Consider the following 23,959-nt stretch of genomic DNA (forward strand, 5'->3'; position numbering starts at 1 on the left):
AACATTTATTTTTAAAAAAATGATATGTTCTCAAAGCAAACGGAGTCACCCCATAAGGTGTCATAGCTGGAGTGGTGTGTAAGGCTGCAGAACACACTCTCAGCTTGCTCTCCTTTGGGGCCAAAGTGTGTTGTACAGGACATCCATGGACGTTAAAGGAAGAAAGACGAGTTCTGGGCTCAAATAAGTTTGGGATAGCCTGAATTAAACAAGATAAATATATTTGTTTTCTTTGACATTATTGGTGCTTTCGTTCTATGTTTTAAAATGTGAACCATAGTATGCAAGTTTTCTAATTATATTTGATCATGGACTTACATACACATATATGGAATATATGTATACAAGTAAATACAAATGTACAAGAAATCAACATTTTAAAAAATATTTTCATAAATTACCTTGCTAGCAATGCAGATTTAGGGGCTAAATTTCTAGCTTGTATATTATTCAACTTACTTTCATTTCCTCCTTTAACTGAATGGTTTTGCCCTGTGTGCATATTTTCCAGCTAGTGTCAGTGAACAGGGAGGTAGAAATCTCAGACCATTTCCTGGTTTACTGTTTTATTTTGTCCAAGGTTACAAAGAATGTTTTGATTTCAAAGACAATCATACTCATGTTTTCTTAAGTCTAGTGTCTCCGTGGAAAATCCAGGGATAATGTTAAATGGCCTGCCTAGAACCTCCTTCTTTCCCAGCATATGAATACAAGTTTTCAACGACAAAACTTTATCCTGCACAATTTAAAAAAGGATTGAAGCAGCCTGGGACCCCTAGTGGAGAAGCAGTGTAGTACGCGGCTCAAATCTCTGGCTGTGAAATCTGGCAGGCCTGATGCCAGTCTTGAAGCTGTGTGATCTTGGGAAAGTCCTTGTGTCTCAATTCCTCTTCTGTGAAGTAGGGACAACAATACCTACTTTGCAGGCATGTTATGAAATTAAGTGAGATAATGTATACCAATCACGATGCCTCTTGATAAACAGTATTATTTATGTCCTCAATTTCACTGGTCTCTATTACCAGTTAGGTCGGTTCTGGTAAAGGATCAATAAAATATGCTGTACCACAGTATCTGATGATGCAGCTGCAACAAAGTGACACAATGTCCTTTAAGCAAAATGACCCTGTTAACACCTTCTTCTCCAAATATTTCCTATCAAGCTCTTCAGTATTACAAGATCAGGATCCAGAAGCAGCGATTCCTGAGTCTCCACTAAAAAAGTCTGTTCTCATTCACACTGCCTTTTGCCCATACCATTTGGAGTTAAAAAATACCCTCTGCTATGAAATTAAACAAATTAACTGCTCAAAGGACCTTACTAATCTAAATTACCATCATCCTTTGAAGCAAGAAGGGGAAGACCCCAAGTCCAATGCAGAAGAGTCATTTCAGTGTTTTATTGTTCTCTTGTCTTGGGCTGTAAGATCAGTAATCCTACTGAAATGAGAAGTGAAAATAGTGAATTTCCAAACTCAGGGTCCTCCTCTATGGGTTTCAGACATCAGTCGGTGTTTCTATCAAAACACTCTTGCAAACTTGCCCACTGGGAAGTTATTCCCAACTAAAATTACCCTTAGGCTTTCTCTCTTCTCTTAACCAATTCTACCGAATATACTTATAAGAGAAAGGTTTTATGCATACCTTGAAATTAGGCCTAATTCATAATTATGGTAGAATCCTAGTTCCTTTGAAGCAAATGTAGTTTTATTGACTTTAGAATAGCAGAACTAAGGCAATGAAATGGCATTTCATGTTCAGATTGGTGGAATTGTAAGAGCATTAGACCACTAGATGATATAAAAGTGATAAAAAGTCAAACCTCTGCTTCAAATAGGCATGCTGAGTTACCCGGAAAATACAATGAGCCTCAGTGCCTTCATCTATATGTAGAAATTCTCTTGCTATATCTTTTTGTCAGTCACATAGGACTAAAGTGGGTGTATAAGGATAAAAGAGACTATCAAGGAGCATGCTTGAATGAGGCAGATTTCTGAATACTGATCCAAGGCTGGCATTTCAGCAAACTTCCCTCTGAGTTGCAGATGCAAGCTGTGAGACAGAGCTGAATTGCCAAGAACAAAGAGGAAGTTTTCAGAAATTGTGTGGAGCAGAAAAGGAAAAAATAATGTGAAGGATGACACTAGAGAGGGCCCTTTAGAGACAAAAAAGAAAGATACATAGTGGGGAATTAAATTATGTTTCTGTGAGTGTGGTTTTAAAGAGAATTTTCTCCTTACTACATCTTAAACAAAACAATCTATTGCTGTGGGTGGGTTATGAATGTTCATTTATTTTGTCTTTGTGATAGTGAGATAATTGGTGACTCAACATAAACAGATCAACCAAAAAGACCTACACATGTGCATACCACAGTATAGATGGAAAGTGCATTAAAGTGGGTGGGAGGCAGGAACTGAGAGTTCTAGTTCACATTTTAAAAACTGGGCATAGTCAATGACTCTAGGTCATGGTTTTCCTTTTCATATCATGGGATCTGCTTCTTTAATATGCAGACATCTTCTGATCCAAAGTAAATGTTTTGGAAAAAGGCTTGAGAAGGAAATAGTAATATTAGCATAAGAATTAGACCCAGAACATATGATAGCACCCAGTTTACTGGCAATCACAGCCTCATCCTAAAGATGGCCTGTTCTAATGAAAATCTGAAAATTCCCTGAGTCATGCAGGTTGTACAGTTGCCAAAACAACTTTTCAGAAAGAGTAGCCATGGAAACAGCACACCAGATTGTCTCAAGGGGTGTATAAAAACATCTAAAAACTGACAGTCAGAAAGAGCACTTTGCAAACACTGGGAGAGGTAAGAGGCTATACTCGCGGGGAAAACAAAGGCCTTTTAACTGTTACTGCTGCTCTGAAAGGTGTAAACATACGGTCTAAAGGCAAGAATCCTGAGCCCAGAGCAGGCTCTGTGGTGACTAACTTCCCAGCTGACATCTGCTAAGTAAAGATCTGATGGCAGAAAATCTTTAGCCTGAGTTTATCAACAGTAACATCTCAGAGAGCTTCCGTGATATGCAATGCTCTACTGCCGTTAAATCTGTGATTTGATGGTTAATCTCTTCATCCATTAAGCCCCCAGGAAAGTATACCTCTGCATAGAATAAAGGAAACTGTTCCTAGAACTCTCATTGACATAAGTGAAACCACACTGTTCTCCTTATTACACAGTTACTGAAATCAAAAGAAGTTTATGCATATGTTTATTTGCTTTAATTACATAGGTAACACATGGATTAATTCTTGTGAAAACATTTAAACTATACAGAGTGCAGGGCAAATCGTTCCCTTCTCACCTCGTAATCCCATTGCCCTGTAAGAGGCAAACTTGGTTACCAGTTTTGTGCACAACATTTTAGTCCTTTCTCTACATGTTTCTACAGTTTGTGTTTGGTTTGAGGTTTACTATTTAATACATGGGTATGTTTTCACCTTCAATATACTTTTTCTCCAACTTAAGTGTATATTTTGAATGTCTTTCCACTTGTGTCCATCTACCTTCAGATATATTGTTCTAAAATTTGCATCAAAACACGTAACAGTTTCCTGAGAAAAAGTACTTTTCTTTCCTAAGCACAGATCCAGAAATAGCCAGGAATAGGAGAGAGAAGAGGCTTTAACATAAAAACAATTCATATTCCATCTCTGCTAGTTAATATTTAGTTGAATTTGGGCAAATTACATATACTTTATAGACCTTAATTTCTGTTTAAGAAGAAGGACAGATAATAAATTTACAATGAATAAGAATAACATAGAACCTCATCCACCATATTGTCTGGCATAAAATATGTTCAAAGTATATGTTAGTTGTCTTTGCTTTGTAAAAATTTATACGAGGGAATAATATTCTAAAATAGATAGGTACAAGAGTTGGTGATAGTTGGCACATAGTTGGTGTTCAACACATTTTGTTATGGAATAAATGAATGAAGGTGTAGCTCCTGTGTAGCAGATACATGGATCTTCAGAATCATATCAATTCTGATTCTATTGTAATTGTCTTACATCCATTGGATGGGAGTTCTTTGAGAAAAGGACACAGATTAGACTTAACCGTATAACCTAGATTATGGAAAACCTTGGTCACAGTTTCATATGATCAACACACAAAATACTTTTCAAACAAATAAATGATATATTGTCTCCCAACTGAAGCACTTATTTGACCACAATGAAGAGGTTTCCACTTTTCCCCATCCTTCATTCGCCATTTTTGTTATTGTCTTATCAATCTGATTAAATTATATCTCTCTAAATGGAAGAATTCCAGGCACATATCAGAAGGGCAATAAAAATTTGTTGAACAAATTGTAGCCCTATTGGAAACCCAGGTTTTCAGCCTTTGGGAAGGATAGTATTAAAATTAAAAATAAATTCAACATTGACAGCCATGCGTCTCATCTTTTCTCAAAATCTTATACTCACAGCACATGCTATTTCTCTGTTCCATTCCAGGTAGTTCTTTACCACCACTCTGCTTCTGCTCTTTCTCTTCTTCCTTACATACATTGCCTCCTGAATTGCTCCATGACTTAAGAAGAACAATATCTACTATCTAGAAGACATAAAACAATGTATAATTTGGATATTAATGGCACAACTACTTCCTTCTAGAAATTAAAGGTCCCCACAGCATACTGGTTAACATATCACTGTCCTACTATTTCATGCATATAACCTGACTCCTGTCTATCTGTCCAAAGTCATTTCAATCCATCTTTTCCTTTATGCACTAGCCTTGCTCCAATCTGAACTTCTTGCTATTTCTCAAACTCTTGTATACTTTGAGGCCTTTGCATGTGTAGTTTCCTCTGCTGGAATGCCCCTATTTCTCCTTAATATAGGCTCCTGGGCATCATTCAGGCCTCAGCATAAATGTCATATCCTCTGAAAATACTACCACCCTATCAAAGTTCTACACTCCCATTATCTCTAATCCTACTTTCTTTGTTGTTTTTTTAAACTACAGATGACAGTTTAATTTTTTTTGTTTATTCATTTATTGTTTGCCTCCTTCATTAATGTTTCAGCTTCCCAAAAGCATGTCCTATGTCTGTTTCCTTTAATATTTGAATATATAGCAACTAGTCTGAGTTTTGGCATAAAGTTGGTACTCATATTGTTGAATGAATAAGTCAATAAAGAAAGACGGAATGTTCTATTAACTTTTCTGGATTTAAATTTACAGTTTCTTGGATACAACATTTAATAGAGATTTTAGTTTCTAGTGATCATAATTGAGATTTGGCTGCTTTGAATCCCTGTATATTATGTTTTACAATAACAAAACATTCATTTATTTCCCATTTTTTCAAGTAAGCAAAGTGTTACTCTCTATTGATAAGGGAAGGTGTTTACATTTAACCTAAGGTGTTAACAGCATGTGGTCAGTTATCAGAACCTGCTAAAAAAAACTAATGTGTAAGAAACGCTAAATAATTTTTCCAAGCCAACAATTTTATTATTAGGCAAACTATCTTTCCATGCTAGATATGTAGCAATTCCAGTATTTGGTATCATTTTAAAGAGATAGCTGATATTTTATTTCTGGCATTAAAGCAGAACCTTGCAAAATACGGAACTGACACAATCAATATTTTAAATGCATGCACTCAGAATAACAAGGCCTCATTTATATTCACTTCTCCAAAGTTTCGGTAAAGCAGAAAATAATAAGTATTAATGAGAGCTTATTAAAGGTACAACATTAAATTATCGTGGGTAAAGGATTAGATTCTATTTCTTCAAAGTTTCTTTCTTCTTGCCAAGAGCTCCTAATTACTTTGAGTTCAAAAACCATTCCATCTGCATCAACATTTCCCTGATGGTATTCCTATTTTCAACATACGATTTGAAATTACTTATTAAGAAGTTGTTTAGAGAAGTAAAATGCAATCTCTATCACAGTATAAGTAAACATCTCTTAAGAATTTTTAGTCACTGAAGATTTTTTTAAAACCAGAGGTTTGTAAGAATGCAATATGATTACTACATATCAGCATAATAATGTATTCTGCAATCAAAAAGAGGAGTGTTCCTGATTAGCAGAAAACTTTACTGATATACCCAACCTTCTGCTCATTATCCCCAGAACTTGGAACCGGAATGCCACTGGATCCATTTGGGAAAGTATTTTACTGAGGAAAGGGAAACAGGATGCTACCAAACTGCTAGAGAGAACAATTGTTAGGATAATAATAATAATAATAATACTTCTCAGTGCATGCAGTGTGCTAACTAATTTACATGCTTTGTTTAACTTAATCCTCACCACAGTAGGAACAATTATTATGCCAATCTATGACCAAGACAACGAAGGCCATGTGTGGCCAATATGTGCCTCTCAATATTTGCCAGTCAAGTCAGTAGTTTACTGTATCCACCTGTAGCCTTGCCTGGCAGATATTGAGAGGCAAGCATTGGCCACGCATGGAAGTGGGGTGAGGGAAGTGTCTGGGAGAAAAAGAAGCTGTCTCAAATCTCCCTTACTCTGCTGAGAAGACAGGACTCATGAGGCCATGCCACAGGAAGGAGGGAGCAGTTCCAAAGACATGTGGTCTTTTAGATGAGAAGACAAATAAAAGTACTTGAGGAATTGTAGCAGGAGGAGCCACAGACAAAACCTCCCAGACACTGAGTTGTAGAAGGAGGGCTTTATTCAGCTGGGAGCATCGGCAAGCTACTGCCTTAAAATCCGAGCTCCCTGAGTGCACAATCTCTGTCCCTTTTAAGGGCTCACAACACTAAAGATTTCACATGAAAGGGTCGTGATTGATTTGAGCAAGCAGGGGGGACGTGACAGGGGCTGCATGCACCGGTGGTCAGAGAGAGACAGAACAGAGCAGGGAGTTTCACAATGTTCTTCTATACAATGTCTGGAATCTACGAATAACATTGGTTTCTAAGTCATGAGTTGATTTTTAACTACTGGGTTTAGGCCAGGCAGGCCCAGGCCTTGTTTCGGGCCTGGCACCGGGCTGCCTGTCTTTGGTTTTACTTCCTTGTTGTTTTTTCTTGAAACAGGTACTGAGTATAAAACAATATAAAATAATATGAGAGGGTCTTTCTCTTCCTTCAGAATAGGAGAAAGATGGTGGACCCCTTGATATTGAGAAAGGTATCCCACCTGAATGTTTAGTATGTGGAAATAGAAAGGGCAGATGAAAAACAAAAAGGGAAGGGCTATTTATACCTTCATCTCGCAATATTGGAAATCAACAGAAATCATCTGTCTTAGTTTCTTAGGGCTGCCATAACAGAGGCCACAGGCTAGGTGGCTTAAACAGCTGGAATATATTGTTTCACAGTTCTGGACACTAGAAGTCTGAAATCAATGTGCCGGCAGGGTTGGTTTCTTTGGAGGGCTATGAGAAAATGAACAGTTCTGGGCTTCTCTCCATGGCTTGTAGATGGGCATCTTCTCCCCGTGTCTTCACATCATCTTCCCTCTGTACAAGACTGTACAAGACAAATGTCCCCTTCTTATAAGGATAGAGATACATTGGATCAGGGCCCACCCTAAAAATATCACTTTACACTTGATTACCTGTGTAAAGACCTCAAATACAGTCACATTCTGAGGTTCTAGGGGTTAGGAGGACTTCAATATATAAATTTGGTGGTGGGGGGATACAATTCAACCCACAACATTATTTGTAATTGAAGGAACAAAAAATAAAGATGATAAGTATATATTTTTGTAATTGCAAAAGCAACTGAAAACAGTCATGTAAGTGTACTCGGAAGATGACTGGGGAGCGTATAAGTGAGTCTTCTGTGATAGAGTAGGATCTAACAGCAGACAGTCAAGAGACAACACCTGAAATTGACATATTCAAAAAAGTTTATTATTTAGAGATAAGTGGCATCCTCCAGAAAATAAAAAGCTCATTTAAAATTAAAAGCAGTGTTCTTAGACTTCTTATACCTTAGGGAAGGTACAAATGGGTGGGAGATTCAGAGGCTTTTAGCTTTTAGCTGTAAGCACTGCTGAACTATTTAACTTGAAAATTTTAAGTAATAACTTAAAATAACCAAATACGGTAATTGATTGAACATTAACTTAGTTGATGCCCTGGCCCAGAATTGAGAATCAAGTATGAATGCAAATATTGGATAATCCTTTACAGAAAAGACATTTTGGCAAATGGTTTCCATTCAGAGAATATTGTAATAGAAAAAGAGGAGGGCTGGGGAGAAAAAATTCCTAGGGCTGCATTCAAACATTATAAACATAGCACTGAAGAAAAAAATTTAAGAGTTTTTTTTTTAAGTTTACATTAAGCATTGAAAATTGTGTAGCAAAGATATCGAATTAACCTAGGTGCCCATCAATGGTGGATTGGATGAAGAAAGTGTGGAATTTTTACACCGTGGAATACTACACAAGTATAAAAAAGGAGGAACTCATCCCCTTCAGAAACATGGAAGCAGCTGGAGGCATTATCCTAAGTGAATCAACAAAGGAACAGAAAACCAAATGCCATGTTTTCACTTATAGGTGGGAGCTAAACATTGAGCATGTATGGACATAAAGATGGAAAAAATTAAACACTGGGGACTACAGAGCAGGGAAGGAAGGAAGAAAGGGCTGAAAAACTACCTTTTGGGTACTATGCTCACTACCTGGGTAATGATATCAATTTGGCACCCCAAACCTCAGTGCCACACAACATACCCATGTAACAAACCTGCACATTTTATTTTTCAAAATAAAAATTGGAAAAAAAAAAGAAGAGGAAGTTATGGATGTAAACTGTTACGGCCTATACTCATATCCACTGTGAACTTTCCTCTCATCCAAAGAGCTCAGTCAAGCCTTTCCAGATTATTCAGATGATTAGGGTTCCTTGGGTCTGACAAAGGTCATTTTTTATTTGTGTCTTTACTTACAGAGTAGAGAGATGTTGAGAACGGCCAGCAGCCTCTTGCAGGTCTTTGCAACCTTTTCACTTTGAAGTATATTTGTAAAAGCCTGATTTTGCTACTACAAATATGGGAGACTTGGAGAAAGGGAGAGGTAAAGCCCTCCCTTTCCTGCTGAGAATGATTCTATAGGAAAGCGACTGGGGACAGACTATACTGGCATGTCCATGCCTCTGCCCAACCTCTTTCCTTGTCTTGGATGCTCTTTGATTGCTGGAGGAACCTCCTTTAGACTGAGCTCACTGCCATGGAGCTTTCCCCAGACCCCAGCCGAGCTAAGGGCTGTGGTCCTTTTGCCCACTGTGCACACATGCATCCTAACCCTTTTTATTTTGTATTCTTACTCTCATCCTCACCATCAACAACCACGATGAGATTTTGAGTTGCTTGAATAGCATTCAGGAAAAGTTTGTTGAATGGAAGTTTAGCAGTAGTAGGTCTTTGAAAATAAAAACTTGACTAGAATGACAAAAGGAATGGCAAGTTCTAGAAACAGATATATGAGACCCAGCACTAGTGGTTTCTATCTTGATTCTAAAGTGAATTCTGAGAAGCATTCTGATTGGAAATATAAGAGAAAAAAGATAAAATAGGGGAGGCAGATGTTCAGAGTTATAGATAGGAGTCTTTCTTGATTTAGTGACTGAGTAGAAAATAATAATTGTTAAGTCTTACTGTACTATGTGTGAAGTTATTTAATAATCACTATAACTTATGCTGTCAGTACTATCATTGCTGTCAGCATATTTTCTTTTACAATTATTTTTATTTCAACTTTTATTTTAGGTCCAGGGGTTACACGTGCAGATTTGTTACAGGGGTATATTGCAAGATGCTGAGGTTTGGGATACAACTGATCCCATCACTCAAGTAGTGAGCACAGTACATATTAGTTTTTCAACCCTTGACCCCTCCTTCCCTCTCCCCTCTTGTAGCCTCCAGTGTCCATTATTTGCATCTTTTGTGTCCATGTGTGGCCAAGGTTTAATTCCCACTTATAAGTGAACATGTGTTATTGGAATTTCTGTTTCTGTATTAAGTTGCTTAGGATAACGGCCTCCAGATGCACCCAAGTTGCTGCAAAGGGCATTGTTGCACCTTATGCTATACTGTACTATTGGCTGTGTAGGATTCCATAGTGTATATGTACCATATTTTCCTTATCCAATCAACCATTGATAGGCAGCCAGGTTGACTCCATGACTTTGCTCTTGGCTATCAACATTTTATAAAGGAGGAAAGGACAGGTAACTTGCCCATGCAACCACAGTTAGTGTGCAGTAAGGCCAGGAATCAAACCCTGGGAGGCTGACATCACCACAGAACTAGCAGTCACCATATTATATGCTATGTTAGATTTAAGGAAGAGACTGAGAGACGAAAGAAGGATAATTTTCTTGTTTTTAGTATGAGTAAATAGGGAGTGCTTTTATTCAACTGAGAAGAAATTTACTTTCATTTTGTCTTGCCTCTCATTGTTCGTGGTGGGACAGAAGGACCCAAGAGATGAAGTAACTTGCCTGAGGTCACATAAGGAGGTTTCACTGTGTAATAAATAGCAGAAGTTTCATCAGTATGCCAGTTGTCTGCAACCTATGTTCATTGCAGTACTATTCACACTAGCTGAGGTATGAAATCAGCCTAAGCACTCAGCAACAGATGAATGGAAAAGAATGGCATATATACACAATGGAATATTATTCAGCCATAAAAAAGAATGAACTCCTGTCACTTGTGGCAAAATGGGTGAGCCTGCAGCACATTATGTTAAGTGAAATAAGCCAGATACAGAAAAATAAATACAGCATGTTCTCATTCATATGTGGGAAGTAAAAAAGTTGATCTTATTGAAGTAGAAAGTAGAATAGTGTTTACCAGAGAAGGGTAAGAAGGCATATAAAGAGGTTGGTTAATAAGTAGAAAATTATAGTTGTATAGAAGGAATAATTCTAGTATTCAATAGCACAGTAGGGATTATAGTTTAAAAAATGTATTCTCTATTTCAACATAGCTAGGAGAAATTATTTTGATGTTCCCAACACAAAGAAATGATAAATGTTTGAGGTAATTGATAGGCCAATGATAAATGTTTGAGGTAATGGGTATGCCCTGATTTGATCATTATACATTGTATATCTGCATCAAAAGAACACATATACCCCATAAATATGCATAACTATGTATCAGATAAACATTTAAAAATTAAAAATAGAAAAAGGCAGAGATTTCAGCTCATGAGAACAAATTTAAGGCTTAGCTCTATCTATGTACTAGCCTGAAGCTATTTCTTACCTTCGTATCTCAGCTATGGTCATGTGAGAATTGAAATTCTGATATCTACTTCTAGAAGAGAATTTCTAGAAGAGAAGGTGAGAGTACAGTTTAAGCTTCAGGGTTCCTCACTTGCATAGGCCCCCTGCAAAGCTCTATACCTAATTTTCTATTCATAATTTTATCATTTTTCCCCAGAAGGTCCCAGAGATGTATAAGCTTCACAGAAAGATGAGGTGTGCCTTGGATCTATTTCACTTTAGTATTTACAATGGCTTTGTTTATAAACCCGGGGCTAAAATCAAGGTTTCCTGACATCTAAGCCAGAGTTTTCTCCCCTTCACAACAACGAATGCTTTTTTCCTTCCATTTCCAAATTCCTGGACCTTTTCTCATTATCTCTTCCTTTTCATCCCTGTCTATCATTGATGTCCAGACACCCCCAACACCCTCACTGGTAGTGCTGTAAGACTTTAAAATGTATCCTCTCACCCTACTCACCTCTGAAAATAACTACAGGTAGAATCAAAATACCATTCTCTTGGTTACATTTTCTTAATTTTAAATGTTTTTATAAACAAACAAGTGAAGGACAAGTAAATGCTGCAAAGTTGTAACTCTCATCTTTCCAGAGGGCATTTGCATTCTAAGAGAGTCTATTTATTAAGGCAAAGGAAGGAAAGAACAAAGTAGAACTTGCTCCTGTTGGGCTGGCTCCTGACTTCTTGGAAAAGTGGGTTCTACTATGATCCTATTTGGAATCCTGAGGGTGGTAGTCCAGCCCCATGAAGGTTGGTAGAAAGAACTTGAGGAAGCAAGATTGTGGTACCTAAAACTGATTTTCTCCAAAAATCTCAATCTTGAAAAAATGTTTAATCAGGATTGTTAAAATGAAAAATGAAATTACAGACTGTGATGGTTAATATTGGGTGTTAACTTGATTGTATTGAAGGACGCAAAGTATTGTTCCTGGGTGTGTCCAGGACGGTGTTGCCAAAGGAGATTAACATTTGAGTTGGTTGAATGGGAAAGGTAGACCCACCCTTAATCTGGGTGGGCACAACCTAATGAGCTGCCAGCGAGGTCAGAATAAAAGCAGGCTGAACATGAAAAGACTAGACTGGCTTAGCCTCCCAGCCTGCATCTTTCTCCCATGCTGGATACTTCCTGCCCTTGAACATCAGACTCCAAGTTCTTTAGCTTTGGGACTCTTGGACCTTCGACCGCAGACTGAATCCTGCACTGTCAGCTTCCCTACTTTTGAGGTTTTGGGACTCAGACTGGCTTTCTTGCTTCTCAGCTTGCACAGAGCCTATTGTGGGACCTCACCTTGTGATTGTGCGTGTCAATACTCCTTAATAAACTCCCCTTTACATATATGTATTAGTTCACTTTCATGCTGCTGATAAAGACATACCCAAAAGCAGGAACAAAAAGAGGTTTGATTGGACTTACAGTTCTGCCTGGCTGGGGAGGCCTCAGAATAATGACAGGAGGTGAAAGGCACTTCTTACATGGCCACGACAATTGAAAAATGAGAAAAAAGCAAAAGCGGAAACCCCTGATAAACCCATCAGATCTTGTGAGACTTATTCACTATCACGAGAATAGCACGGGAAGACTGGCCCCCATGATTCAATTAACTCCCCCTGGGTCCCTCCCATGACACGTGGGAATTGTGGGAGCACAATTCAAGTTGATATTTGGGTGGGGACACAGTCAAACCGTACCAATATACATCTATCCTATAAGTTCTGTCCCTTTAGAGAATCCTGACTAATACATGGGCTATGTTAGTTTTGTTTTTCGTAATGCCTCAGTTGACTTCAACTGGAGTTAAAAGTTTACACCTTGAAAATATTTGCATATTTCACAAGTATAAATTCAACTCTGGATGCCATGAAGCAGAATGGAGTCTTGCTCTGTCACCAAGGCTGGAGTGCAGTGGCACAATCTCGGTTCACTGCGAACTCCACCTCCTGGGTTCATGCCATTCTCCTGCCTCAGCCTCCCGAGTAGCTAGGATTATAGGTGCCCGCCACCACGCCTGGCTAATTTTTTTGTAGTTTTAGTAGAGACGGGGTTTCACCATGTTAGCCAGGATGGTCTCAATCACCTGACCTCATGATCTGCCCACCTCGGCCTCCCAAAGTGCTGGGATTACAGGTGTGAGACACCATGCCTGGCCTCCTTATTTTTTAAAATTCATTTTTAATTAATTGTTTTTAAAAATTCAACTTTAAGTTCTGGGATACATGTGCTGAATGTGCAGGTTTGTTACATAGGTATACATGTGCCATGGTGGTTTGCTGCACCCATCAACCTCTCATCTAGGTTTTAAGTTCCACATGCATTAGGCACATGCCACCATGTCTGGCTAATTTTGATATTTTTAGTAGAGACGGGGTTTTGCCATGTTGGCCAGGCCAGTCTTGAACTCCTGGCCTCAAGTGATCCACCCAGCTTGCCCTCCCAAAATGCTGAGATTACAGGTGTGAGCCACCATGCCTGGACTATCTTCTTATTACTAAAGAAGAAAATAAGGTCAGGCACAGTTGCTCACACCTGCAATCCCAGCATTTTGGGAGGCCGAGGTGGGCAGATGGCTTGAGCTCAGGAGTTCAAGACCAGCCTGGGCAACATGGCAAAACCCCATCTCTACAAAAAATACAAAAATTAGCTCAGCATAGTGGCACAAGCCTGTAGTCCCAGTTACCTGGGAGGCTGTGGTGGGAAGATCGCTTGAGCTCAGGAGGCGGAGGTTGCAGTGATCCAAGATCATGCCGTGGCACTTCAGCCTGGGTGACAGAGTGAGACCTTGTCAAAAAAAAAAAAGAAGAAGAAGAAAGAAAGAGAAAGAGAGACAGAGAAGAAAGAAAGAAAGAAAGAAAGAAAGAAAGAAAGAAAGAAAGAAAGAAAGGAAGAGAGAGAGAGAGAGAGGGAGGGAGGGAAGGAAGGGAGAAAGGAAATTCCTTTTGAGTTTTAATCATCATCAAGGATGCTTTCTTGAATATAAATTTTTCACAGATAGTTAAAATCTCTTTTCCCATAATGCCAACACAGCACAAATAGTCTCAAAGTATCTTAATTATTTATATTAATTATTCAAATGTGTTTAGCTCCTAAATAATAATTTACCAAGTATTAGAACAGTTGCTTTGGATTTTCTGCTGCATGTAAATTAGTTATGAATGACTTAATTCCAACTCATTTAACTTCAAGGTGATACTCATAAAGAGTGTCGAGAAGTTTTAAGAAGAACAAAATTTAAGAAACATTCTTGCTGCAGAGAAGATGGGTGCCTAACTAAGAATAGCACAATGCAGACTTAAAGTGGAGTGCTAATAAGAACCTGTGCTAGATGCTTGCTGGCTGTTTGATGCTCCAGAGCAAAAAAACATGTTATCATCAGAGATTCATCTTTGTTCTCACATCTTGGAGTACAAAGACCAAAATGGCCCTATGGCCCTCACCTCTCATCAGTGACAACTTCAGGCCCTACTAACAAGTGGGGAGGCAGAAAATTTTTGTGTATAGCCCAGTAGATTTTTTTGTTTCAGTTTCAGCCACAAGCCATCTGGCTGGGAGTCTGACCAGAATACAAAGAGAACCCTTTTTTGACCAATCAAACTGTAATACACAAATGAACTCTGGCATTCAGAGATTTCACCTCAAGTCCTCAAATGGGGAAGTCATTACTCTTCTGAATCCCCACCCCTATTCCCAGAGGCATGTGACCTCAATCACAAGAGGTAAGACAGTCTCTCTCCTGTAATCCAGAACCACCACCAACTAGACCAATATTTTTTTAAATGTAAATCTTATTCTATTACTGCTCTCCTTAAAAATCTACTTTGTGCTTAGAATAAAATTTAAACTCCTTCACTGTGTCATAAATCCCTTCCTTAATCAGGTATCTCCAATTCCAATTCCCACCTCTTCTCATCCCACTCACTTCCTTACTTACCATGCTCCAGCTTCATTAGCCTTCTTCTCTACTGTAGAATCAAGCTCTTTCCTTCCCAAGGGTCTTTGTATGGCCACATTCCTTGGTCTGGCATCTACTTTCCCCAGCTTTCCACAGTGCGGCCTGCTCTATCCAGCTTATCTGATCTATTCTCTGTGCCCCATCCCACTAGTCTCCTTATCGTCGTGGCATTTCCTTTCCTGGCATCCACCTCCTATTCCTCACAAACTAAAATTATTTTGTTTATTTGATTTGTTCATTTTTATTGTCCAATCCCCTTTAGGGTTCTCATTAGCACAATGGAAGTGTTCAAAAGTTTTTGTTGAATGAGTTCAATGAATTAGTTAGTAAACAAAAGAATAATTGCAAATGGAGAGAAAAGAAAGTAGAGCTTCAATGAGGGACGTGGGGAAAGTTAGCATTATCCCAAGAAAACTGTAATATGGGGAAAGTTAGCATTATCTCAAGAAAACTGTAATATGGGGAAAGTTAGCATTATCTCAAGAAAACTGTAATATTGACATGATGACAAAAATGCATTATGAAATTAGAAAATAAATATACAGGACCAGAGGGGAAGCAGACCAAGATGGCCAAATAGAAGCCTCCAGTGTTCATCCCCCTGATCCCACTGCAGGAACACTAAACTGAACAACTATCCACAAAGAAAGCACCTTCATAAGAACCAAAATCAGATAAGCAATCACAGTAGCTGGCTTTAACAATATATCAGAGAAAGAGGCACTGAAAGAGGTTGAAAAGCCAGTCTTGAATTCCTGACACCACCCCCTCCTGCATCCCTGGCAGCAGCTGTGTGTTGCAGAGAGGGAATGTGCACTTGGGAGAGAGAGCACACAGTGATTCTGAGACTTTGCATTGGAACTTAGTGCTGTCCTGTCACAGCAGAAAGCAATAAAGGGCAGAATTCACCCTGTACCCAAAGAGGGAGCATTTAGACCAGCCATAGTCAGAGGGAAATCCACTATCCCAGCAGCTGGAACTTGAAATTTGGCTAGCCATACCACTACTGGCTAAAGCACTCTGGGTTCCTAAATAAATCTTAAAGGCAGCCTAGGCCACAAGGACTGCAATTCCTGGGCAAGTCCTGGTGCTGTGCTGGGCTAGAGTCAGTGGACTTGGGTTGCATGCAACCTAGTGAGACATCAGCCAGAGCAGCTAAGGGAGTGCTTGCACCACCCCAACCTCAGACAGAATAGCTTGCAGCTCTAGCAGAGATTCTTCCCTCTGCCTAAGGAGAGGAGAAGGAAGAATAAAGAGTACTTTGTCTTGCAACTTGGACACCAGCTCAGCCACAGTAGAACAGAGTACCAGGCAGAGTCCTGAAGACCCCATTTCAGGCACTAGCTTCTGAACAACATTTCGAGACACTTTCAGGGCCAGAAGGGAACCCGCTGCCTTGAAGGGAAGGACTGAATCCTGCAGGATTTATCACCTGCTGACTGAAGAGCCCTTGGGCCTTGAATAAGCATCAGAGGTACCCAGGCAGTGCTTGCCTTGGGACTTGGGTGAGACCCAGGATTGTCCTGGCTTCAGGTGTGACCCAGCACATACCCAGCTGTGGTGGCTTTGGGGAGAGATATCTTCTGCTCAAGGAAAGGAGAGGGAAGAGTAAAGGGGATTTTGTTTTACAGCTTGGGCACCAGCTCAGCCGCAGTGGGGTAGACAACCAAGCAAGTTCTTGGGGTCACTGATTCTAGATTTTGGCTCCTGGACAGTATTTCTGGGCCCACCCCAGGCCAGAGGGCCTGCCCTAGGATGTCCTGAAGAGAGATACCCAGGCCACACAGCATTCCACACAAGCCAACTAAAGAGCCCTTGGCCCTTGAGTGAACATCATGAGTAGCCAGGCTGTAGTCACCTCAGGCCTGGGGCAGTGGTGGCCATAGAGAGAGAGTCCTTTTGCTTGAGGAAAGGGGAAGGAAGACTGGAAGGGACTTTGTCTTGCAGCATGGGTGCCAGCTAAGCCAATATAGAACAGAGTGCCTAGTAGATTCCTAAGGTTTCTGACTCCAAGCCCTTGCTCCTTCATACCATTTTAGGACCTACCCTGGGCTGAAGGGGAGCTCACCTTCCTGAAGGATAGGACACAAGCCTGGCTGGATTCACCACCTGCTGACTGAAGAGCCTTTGGGCCTTGAGTGAACCTCGGCAGTAAGCAAGCAGTGGTCACAGTGGGCCTTGTGCAAGACCCAGAGCTATGCTGGCTTTGGGCCTGGACCCAGTGCATTTCCAGGGGTGGTGGACACAGGGGTGCTTGTGTCACCCTTCCCCTACCTAGCTCCATGCAGCTCAGTATGGAAAGAGACACTGTTTGTTTGGGAGATAGTAAGTGAAGAGAACAAGAGTCTCTGTCTGGTAATTCAGGAAATTCTCCCAGAAGTTTCAAAAGACTACCAATGTGGCATCACAGCATTACTGGACTTGGGGTGACCCCTAATGTGGATATGGCTGCAGTGACCAAAGATTTATATCATAACACTCAATTCTCTTTGAATACTTGGAAGACCTTCCCAAGAAGATTGGATACAAATAAGACAAGACTGCAAAGACTGCAGTTAATACATAACTCTTCAATGCTTGGGCATTGACAAATACTCACAAGCACCAGTGCCATCCAGGAAAACATGAGCTCCCCAAACAAACTACACAAGGCACCAGTGACCAATGCCAGAGTGACAAATATGTGACCTTTCCAACAGAGAATTCAAAATAGCTGTTTTGAGGAGGCTCAACCAAATTCAAGATAACACAGAGAAGAAATTCAGAATCTTATCAGATAAATTTTTACAGAGATTAAAATAGTTTTTTAAAATGGAACAGAAATTCTGAAGCTTAAAAATGCAATTGACATGCAGAAGAAAGCATCAGAGTCCTCCAACCATTGAATTGATCAAGGAGGAGAAAGAATTAGTGAACTTGAAGACAGGTATTTGAAAATACATAGAAGAGTCAACAGAGAAAAGAGTAAGAAAGAATGAAGCACACCGACAAGTTCTAGAAAATAACCTCAAAAGGGCAAATCTAAGGGTTATTGGCCTTAAAGAGAAGGTAGAGAAAGAGATAGAGGTAGAAGGTTTATTCAAAGGGATAATAACAGAGAACTTCCCTTATCTAGAGAAATATATCAATATCCAAGTACAAGAAGGTTAGAGACCACCAAGACGATTTAACCCAAAGAACATTACCTCAAGGCATTTAATAATCAAACTCCCAAAGATCAAGGATTAAAAAAGGACCATAAAACCAGCAAGAGAAAGGAAACAAATAGCATAGAAAAGATCTCTAATACATCTGGCAGCAGGCTTCTCAGTGGAAACCTTACAGGCCAGGAGAGAATGGCATGACACATTTAAAATGCTGAAGGGAAAAAAAAAAAGTTTTATCCTAGAATAGTACATACAGCAAGTATATCCTTCAAGATGGAAGGGAAATAAAGACTTTCTCAGAAAAACAAAAGCTGAGGGATTTAATCAACACCAGACCTGACCTACAGGAAATACAGGAGGGAATTCTTCAGAAAGAAAAGGATGTTAATGGGCAATAAGAAATCATCTGAATGTACAAAACTCACTGGTAATTGTAAGTACACAGACAAACAGAATATTATAAACTATAATTATGGTGTGTAAATTACTCATATCTTGAGAAGAAAGACTAAAAGATAAACCTGTAAAAATATTAACTACAATAACTTTTCAAGACATAATATAATAAGATACAAATAAAAGCAACAAAGAGTTAAAACTCAGGGGGATGAAGTTGAAGTGTGGACTTTCTATTGCTTTTTCCTTTGCTTGTTGTCTGTTGTTTTTTGCAATCAGTGTTAAGTTGTCATCAAACTAAAATAATGAGATACAAGATGTTATTTGCAAGCCTTCTACTAACCACAAATCAGAATACCTACATCAGATGTGCAAAAAAATAAAAAGCAAAAAATTAAAACATACCACTAGAAAAAAACACCTTCACAAAAAGGAAGTCAAGAGGGAAGGAAGAGAAGAATAGAAAACAACAAAATGGCAGAAGTAATCTTTACTTATCAATAATAAACATTGAATTAAGTGGACTAAACTCTTCAAACAAAAAACATAGAGTGGCTGAATGGATTAAAAAATGAGACTCAACAATCTGTTTCCTATAAGAAACACACTTTACCTATAAAGACACACATAGACTAAAAATAAAGGGATGAAAAACTTCCATACAAATACTTAAGAAGGGATAAGGAGTAGCTATACTTATGTCAGACAAAATAGATTTCAAGACGAAGCTATAAAAAGAGACAAAGAAGGTCATTATGTAATGATAAAGGGATCAATTCAGCAAGAGGATATAACACTTTAAGACATATATGCACCCAACACTGTAGCACCCAGATATAGAAAGCAAATATTATTAGAGCAAAAAAGAAAGATATATCCCAATATAATAATAAGTGGAGACTTTAACACCCCATTGTCAGCACTGGGCAGATCATTCAGACAGAAAATTATCAAAGAAACATTGGACTTAATCTGCACTATAGAGCAAACGGATCCAAGAGATATTTATAGAACGTGTCATCCAATCGCTGCAGAATAAACATTCATTTCCTCAGTGAATGGATTAATGTCAAGGATAAACCACATGTTAGGTCACAAAACAAATCTTAAAACATTCCAAAAATTGAAATAATATCAAGAATCTTCTCTAACCACAATGGAATAAAACTAGAAATCAATAACAAGAGGAACTTTGGAAACTATAAGAATACATGGAGTTAAACAATATGCTTTTAAATAACCAGTGGGTCAATAAAGAAATTGAAAAGGAAATTGAAAAATTTCTTGAAACATATGATACAATAGCTACAAATAAGTTAGTTAAGACACCTAGGAATAAACTTAATTAAAGAAATGAAAGATCTCTGTAATGAAAACTATAAAATGGTGATGCAAGAAGTTGAAGACACCAAAAATGAAAAGATATTTTATGTTTCTTGATTAGAAGAATCAATACTGTTTAAAATGACTACCAAAAGCAGTCCACAGTTTCAATGCAATCCTTGTCAAAATACCAATGGCATTCTTCACAGAAATAGAAAAAACAATTCTAAAATTTGTATAGAACTGCAAAAGACCCAGAATAGCCAAAGCCATCCTGAGCAAAAACAAAAACAAAAACAAACAAACAAAAAACTGGAGGAATCACGTTACTTGACTTCAAATTATACTACAGAGCTATAGTAACCAAAACAGCATGGTGCTGGCACAAAAACAGACACATAGACCAGAGGAACACAATAGAGGACCCAGAAACAAATCCACACTCCTACAGTGAATTCATTTTCAACAAAGGTGACCAGAACACACAATGGAGAAAGGACAGTCTCTTCAATAAATTACATTGTGAAAACTGGATATCCATATGCAGAAGAATGAAATTAGACCCCTATCTCTCACCACATAAAAAAATCAAATCAAAATGGATCAAAGGCTTAAATCAAAGACCTCAAACTATGAAACTACTAACAGAAACACTGGAGAAACTCCCCAGGAGATTCGTCTGGGCAAAGATGTCTTAAGTAATGCCCCACAAACACAGGGAAACAAAGCATAAATGGACAAATGGGATCACATCATTGAAAAGCTTCGGCCCAGCAAAGCAAACAATCAACAAAGTAAAGACATAACCCACAAAAGGGGAGAAAATATTTGCAAAATATCGACCTGAAAAAGGGATTAACAACCAAAATATATAAGGAATCCAAACAATTCAATAGGAAATAATCTAATAACCCAATTTAAAAATGGGCAGAAGATCTGAAGAAAATTCTTCAAAAGAAGACATACAAATGGCAAACAGGCATATGAAAAGGTGCTCAACATCGTTTATCATCAGAGAAACGTAAATCAAAAGTACAGTAAGATATCATCTCACCCTAGTAAAAATGGCTTTTATCTATAAGGCAGGCAGTAATGAATGCCAGCTAGGATGTGGAGTAAAGAGAACTCTTGTACAGTGTTGCTGGGAATGTAAATTAGTACAGCCACTATGGAGAACAGTATGGAGGTTTCTGAAAAAAATTAAAGATAGAACTACCATGTGATCCAGAATTCCACTATTGGGTATTTTTCCAAATGAAACAAAATATGTCAAGGAGATTTCTGTACTCCCATGTTTATTGCAACACATTCACAATAGCCAAGATTCAGCAGCAACCTAAGTTTCCATCAACAAACGATAAATAAAATGCCGTGCAGATACACAATGGAGTACCATTCAGCCATTAAAAAAGAATGAGATTCTGTCATTTGCAACAACATGGATAGAACTGGAGGACAATGCGTTAAGTGAAATAAGCCAAGCACAGAAAGACATGCTTTGCATGTTCTGATTCATTTGTGGGATCTGAAAATTAAAACAACTGAGCTCATGAAGATAGAGGTTACAACAATGGTTACCAGAGGCTTGGCAGGGTAGTGGGAGGTGGAGGGAGTGCAGATGGTTAATAGGTACAAAAATATAGTTAGCTAGAATGAATAAGATGTAGTATTTGATAGCACAACAGGGTAACTACAGTCAACAATAGCTCATTGTACATTTAAAAATAACTAAAATAGTATAACTGGAATGTTTATAACACAAATAAATGATATATACTTGAGGTAATGAGTACTTCATTTACCCTGATGTGATTATTATGCATTGTATGCTGGTATCAGAATATCTCACATACCATGTACCCCAAAAATGTATGCAGCTACTATGTATCCATTAAAATTAAAAATAAAAAAGAATATTGAGAAAAATATATATATAGGTCCATAACAACACAGAGAAATATTTCTTTTTACACATACCAAGTCTTTATATTCACTTCTTCTGAGTATTTGTTAAATATTTATTGAATAAATAAAAATGGACTTTAGGGTAGGTTCTCTGTAATGTTTTTCTAATAAATAAATCATTATATAATTTAGCTGGCCTGAGCCTTAAGATATACATTTATTCATTCTTTGTTTTCCTGTTTCTTAAAAATGTGATTTTAGTCTAAGACTAAATTTATTTATTTATTGAAATTATTGTGTGATGAAATACTGCATGTACTTCTGTGTTTTACTTAGTTTTGACTTTCAGCAAAGTGTAATGTGATAATTTATGCTTACAGGAGGAAAACAAAGTAAATTTTATATTTTTTGAAAACTTCATTTTGTTCTTCTTCTTAAAGTAGCTTAGCCAAATGGCCCTTGTATTACTTACGACAGTTGAAACCGCTCCAACCAAGAGACATGAAATTCAGCTGCTAAAATAAAGTGAATGTTTATTCTTCTCTCATGTCATGGTCAAGAAGTAGGTGGTACAGCACTGGAAGGGGAAGGGAAGCTCTGCAATCTCCAAAACATCCAAAGCAGCTGCCCCAGTTCTCCTCATTATGAAGCCTGTGTCTTGAGTTAAACAAGCCAGAAAGACCCTATTCAAAACAACTGCAAGATAGAAGAAAAATTGTATTCAGAGTTGTTAAAATGAAAGGCAGGAAAGTGTTGAAGTACTAGGGTGAGCTGGTGGAAAAGTCCTGGAGGATATTAGGGGGCAGATTGGTCCATGTGATTAGGCCATTTGTGTTTTCTAATTGGCACTTATGGAAGTTAGTCACCTACCCTCCCAGAGAGACTGAGAGATAGAGGCAATATCTTCCTTGAAGATGAAATTTCTAAGGGATGGGTCCCAGGTCCTTGAGAAAGACATCCTTGGGTTGCAAATCCAGCAAGAAGATGGGAAACAATTTACATTTTAAAGGGGCAGGAAAATGATTCACAATTGCAAGTTTTCTAAAGCAAATGCTCTAAGGAAAGTCAAGAGCCTGTAATCAAGAAGAAACCTGCCTGAAATAGTCAGTCTGAGGGGAATGCTAAGCCTATCTTGGTCATTTGTAAGAAGGAACAATGGAATTAAGAGAACACACGTTTCTTCTTAGGGACACAAACAGGAGAAGCACACATTATTCCATTCATATCCCATTGGCCAGAACATAGTCACATATTTACACAAACCTTCATAGGAGGCTGGGAAAAGTAGTCTTAGGGCAGTCATGTGCCCATCTAAAACTGGCCTGAATTGCGATTCTTTCACAGGAACTTGTGAAAAACTCCACCCTGCACTTTTTTCCACCACTGAATCCTCCAACACCATAGAGTCTGCCAGGTGGTATGGCTTATGAGGTGGGGCTGTTTGCACACTGCTGCCTTGACCTGTCTCAGCCCTTTCTTGCTCCTGACTCCATTCAAAGCTAGCAGCCTTCTCTAGGTCAGAACAATATTCTTGGATATGGAATGTGTGGCCTCAAAACCCAAAACCCAGTGTATTCTTGCTTTATCATAGGAAATGCAAGAAGTATTGATTTGTCTTTAATTTTGGAGGAAATATCCTAGCATACCCCTAATCTCTGGACCCCTAATCATTTTACTGAAATGGCGGGTCCCTGAATCTTCATGGAATTTTATCTTCTACTACCAGGAGTACACATGTCTTACAAGGCTTTCAGCATGCCCGCCACTTCTTGTTCCTCATGTGCAATCAGCATGATGTCATTCACATAATGGATTGATGTAATGTTCCAAGGGACTCTGACAGGCCTAATCTCCTAAGACTTATAGCACCGAGGGAAGGAGAGTTAGCAAAGCTCTGAAGTGAAAATCATAAGTGAATATATTTTGCCCAGTCTCACGAATGCACACTGTTTCTGATCCTGTCATCTGACGAGAATACGAA

The 23,959-nt window shown here is 38.6% G+C and overlaps 1 long non-coding RNA gene across 1 annotated transcript; it reads right to left on the reverse strand.

Annotated features, from left to right (window-relative positions):
- Positions 1-680: 680 nt before the first annotated feature.
- LOC117981482 (uncharacterized) lies at positions 681-22,657 on the reverse strand. Its single transcript, XR_004673026.3, has 3 exons — positions 22,451-22,657; positions 4,450-4,579; positions 681-1,086 (listed from the first exon to the last, which is right to left on the reverse strand). It is a non-coding gene; the product is annotated as an uncharacterized LOC117981482 (long non-coding RNA).
- Positions 22,658-23,959: the final 1,302 nt, after the last annotated feature.

The sequence above is a fragment of the Pan paniscus genome, chromosome 7 (genome assembly GCF_029289425.2).
Source record: "Pan paniscus chromosome 7, NHGRI_mPanPan1-v2.0_pri, whole genome shotgun sequence".
Classification (NCBI taxonomy): Eukaryota; Metazoa; Chordata; class Mammalia; order Primates; family Hominidae; genus Pan; species Pan paniscus.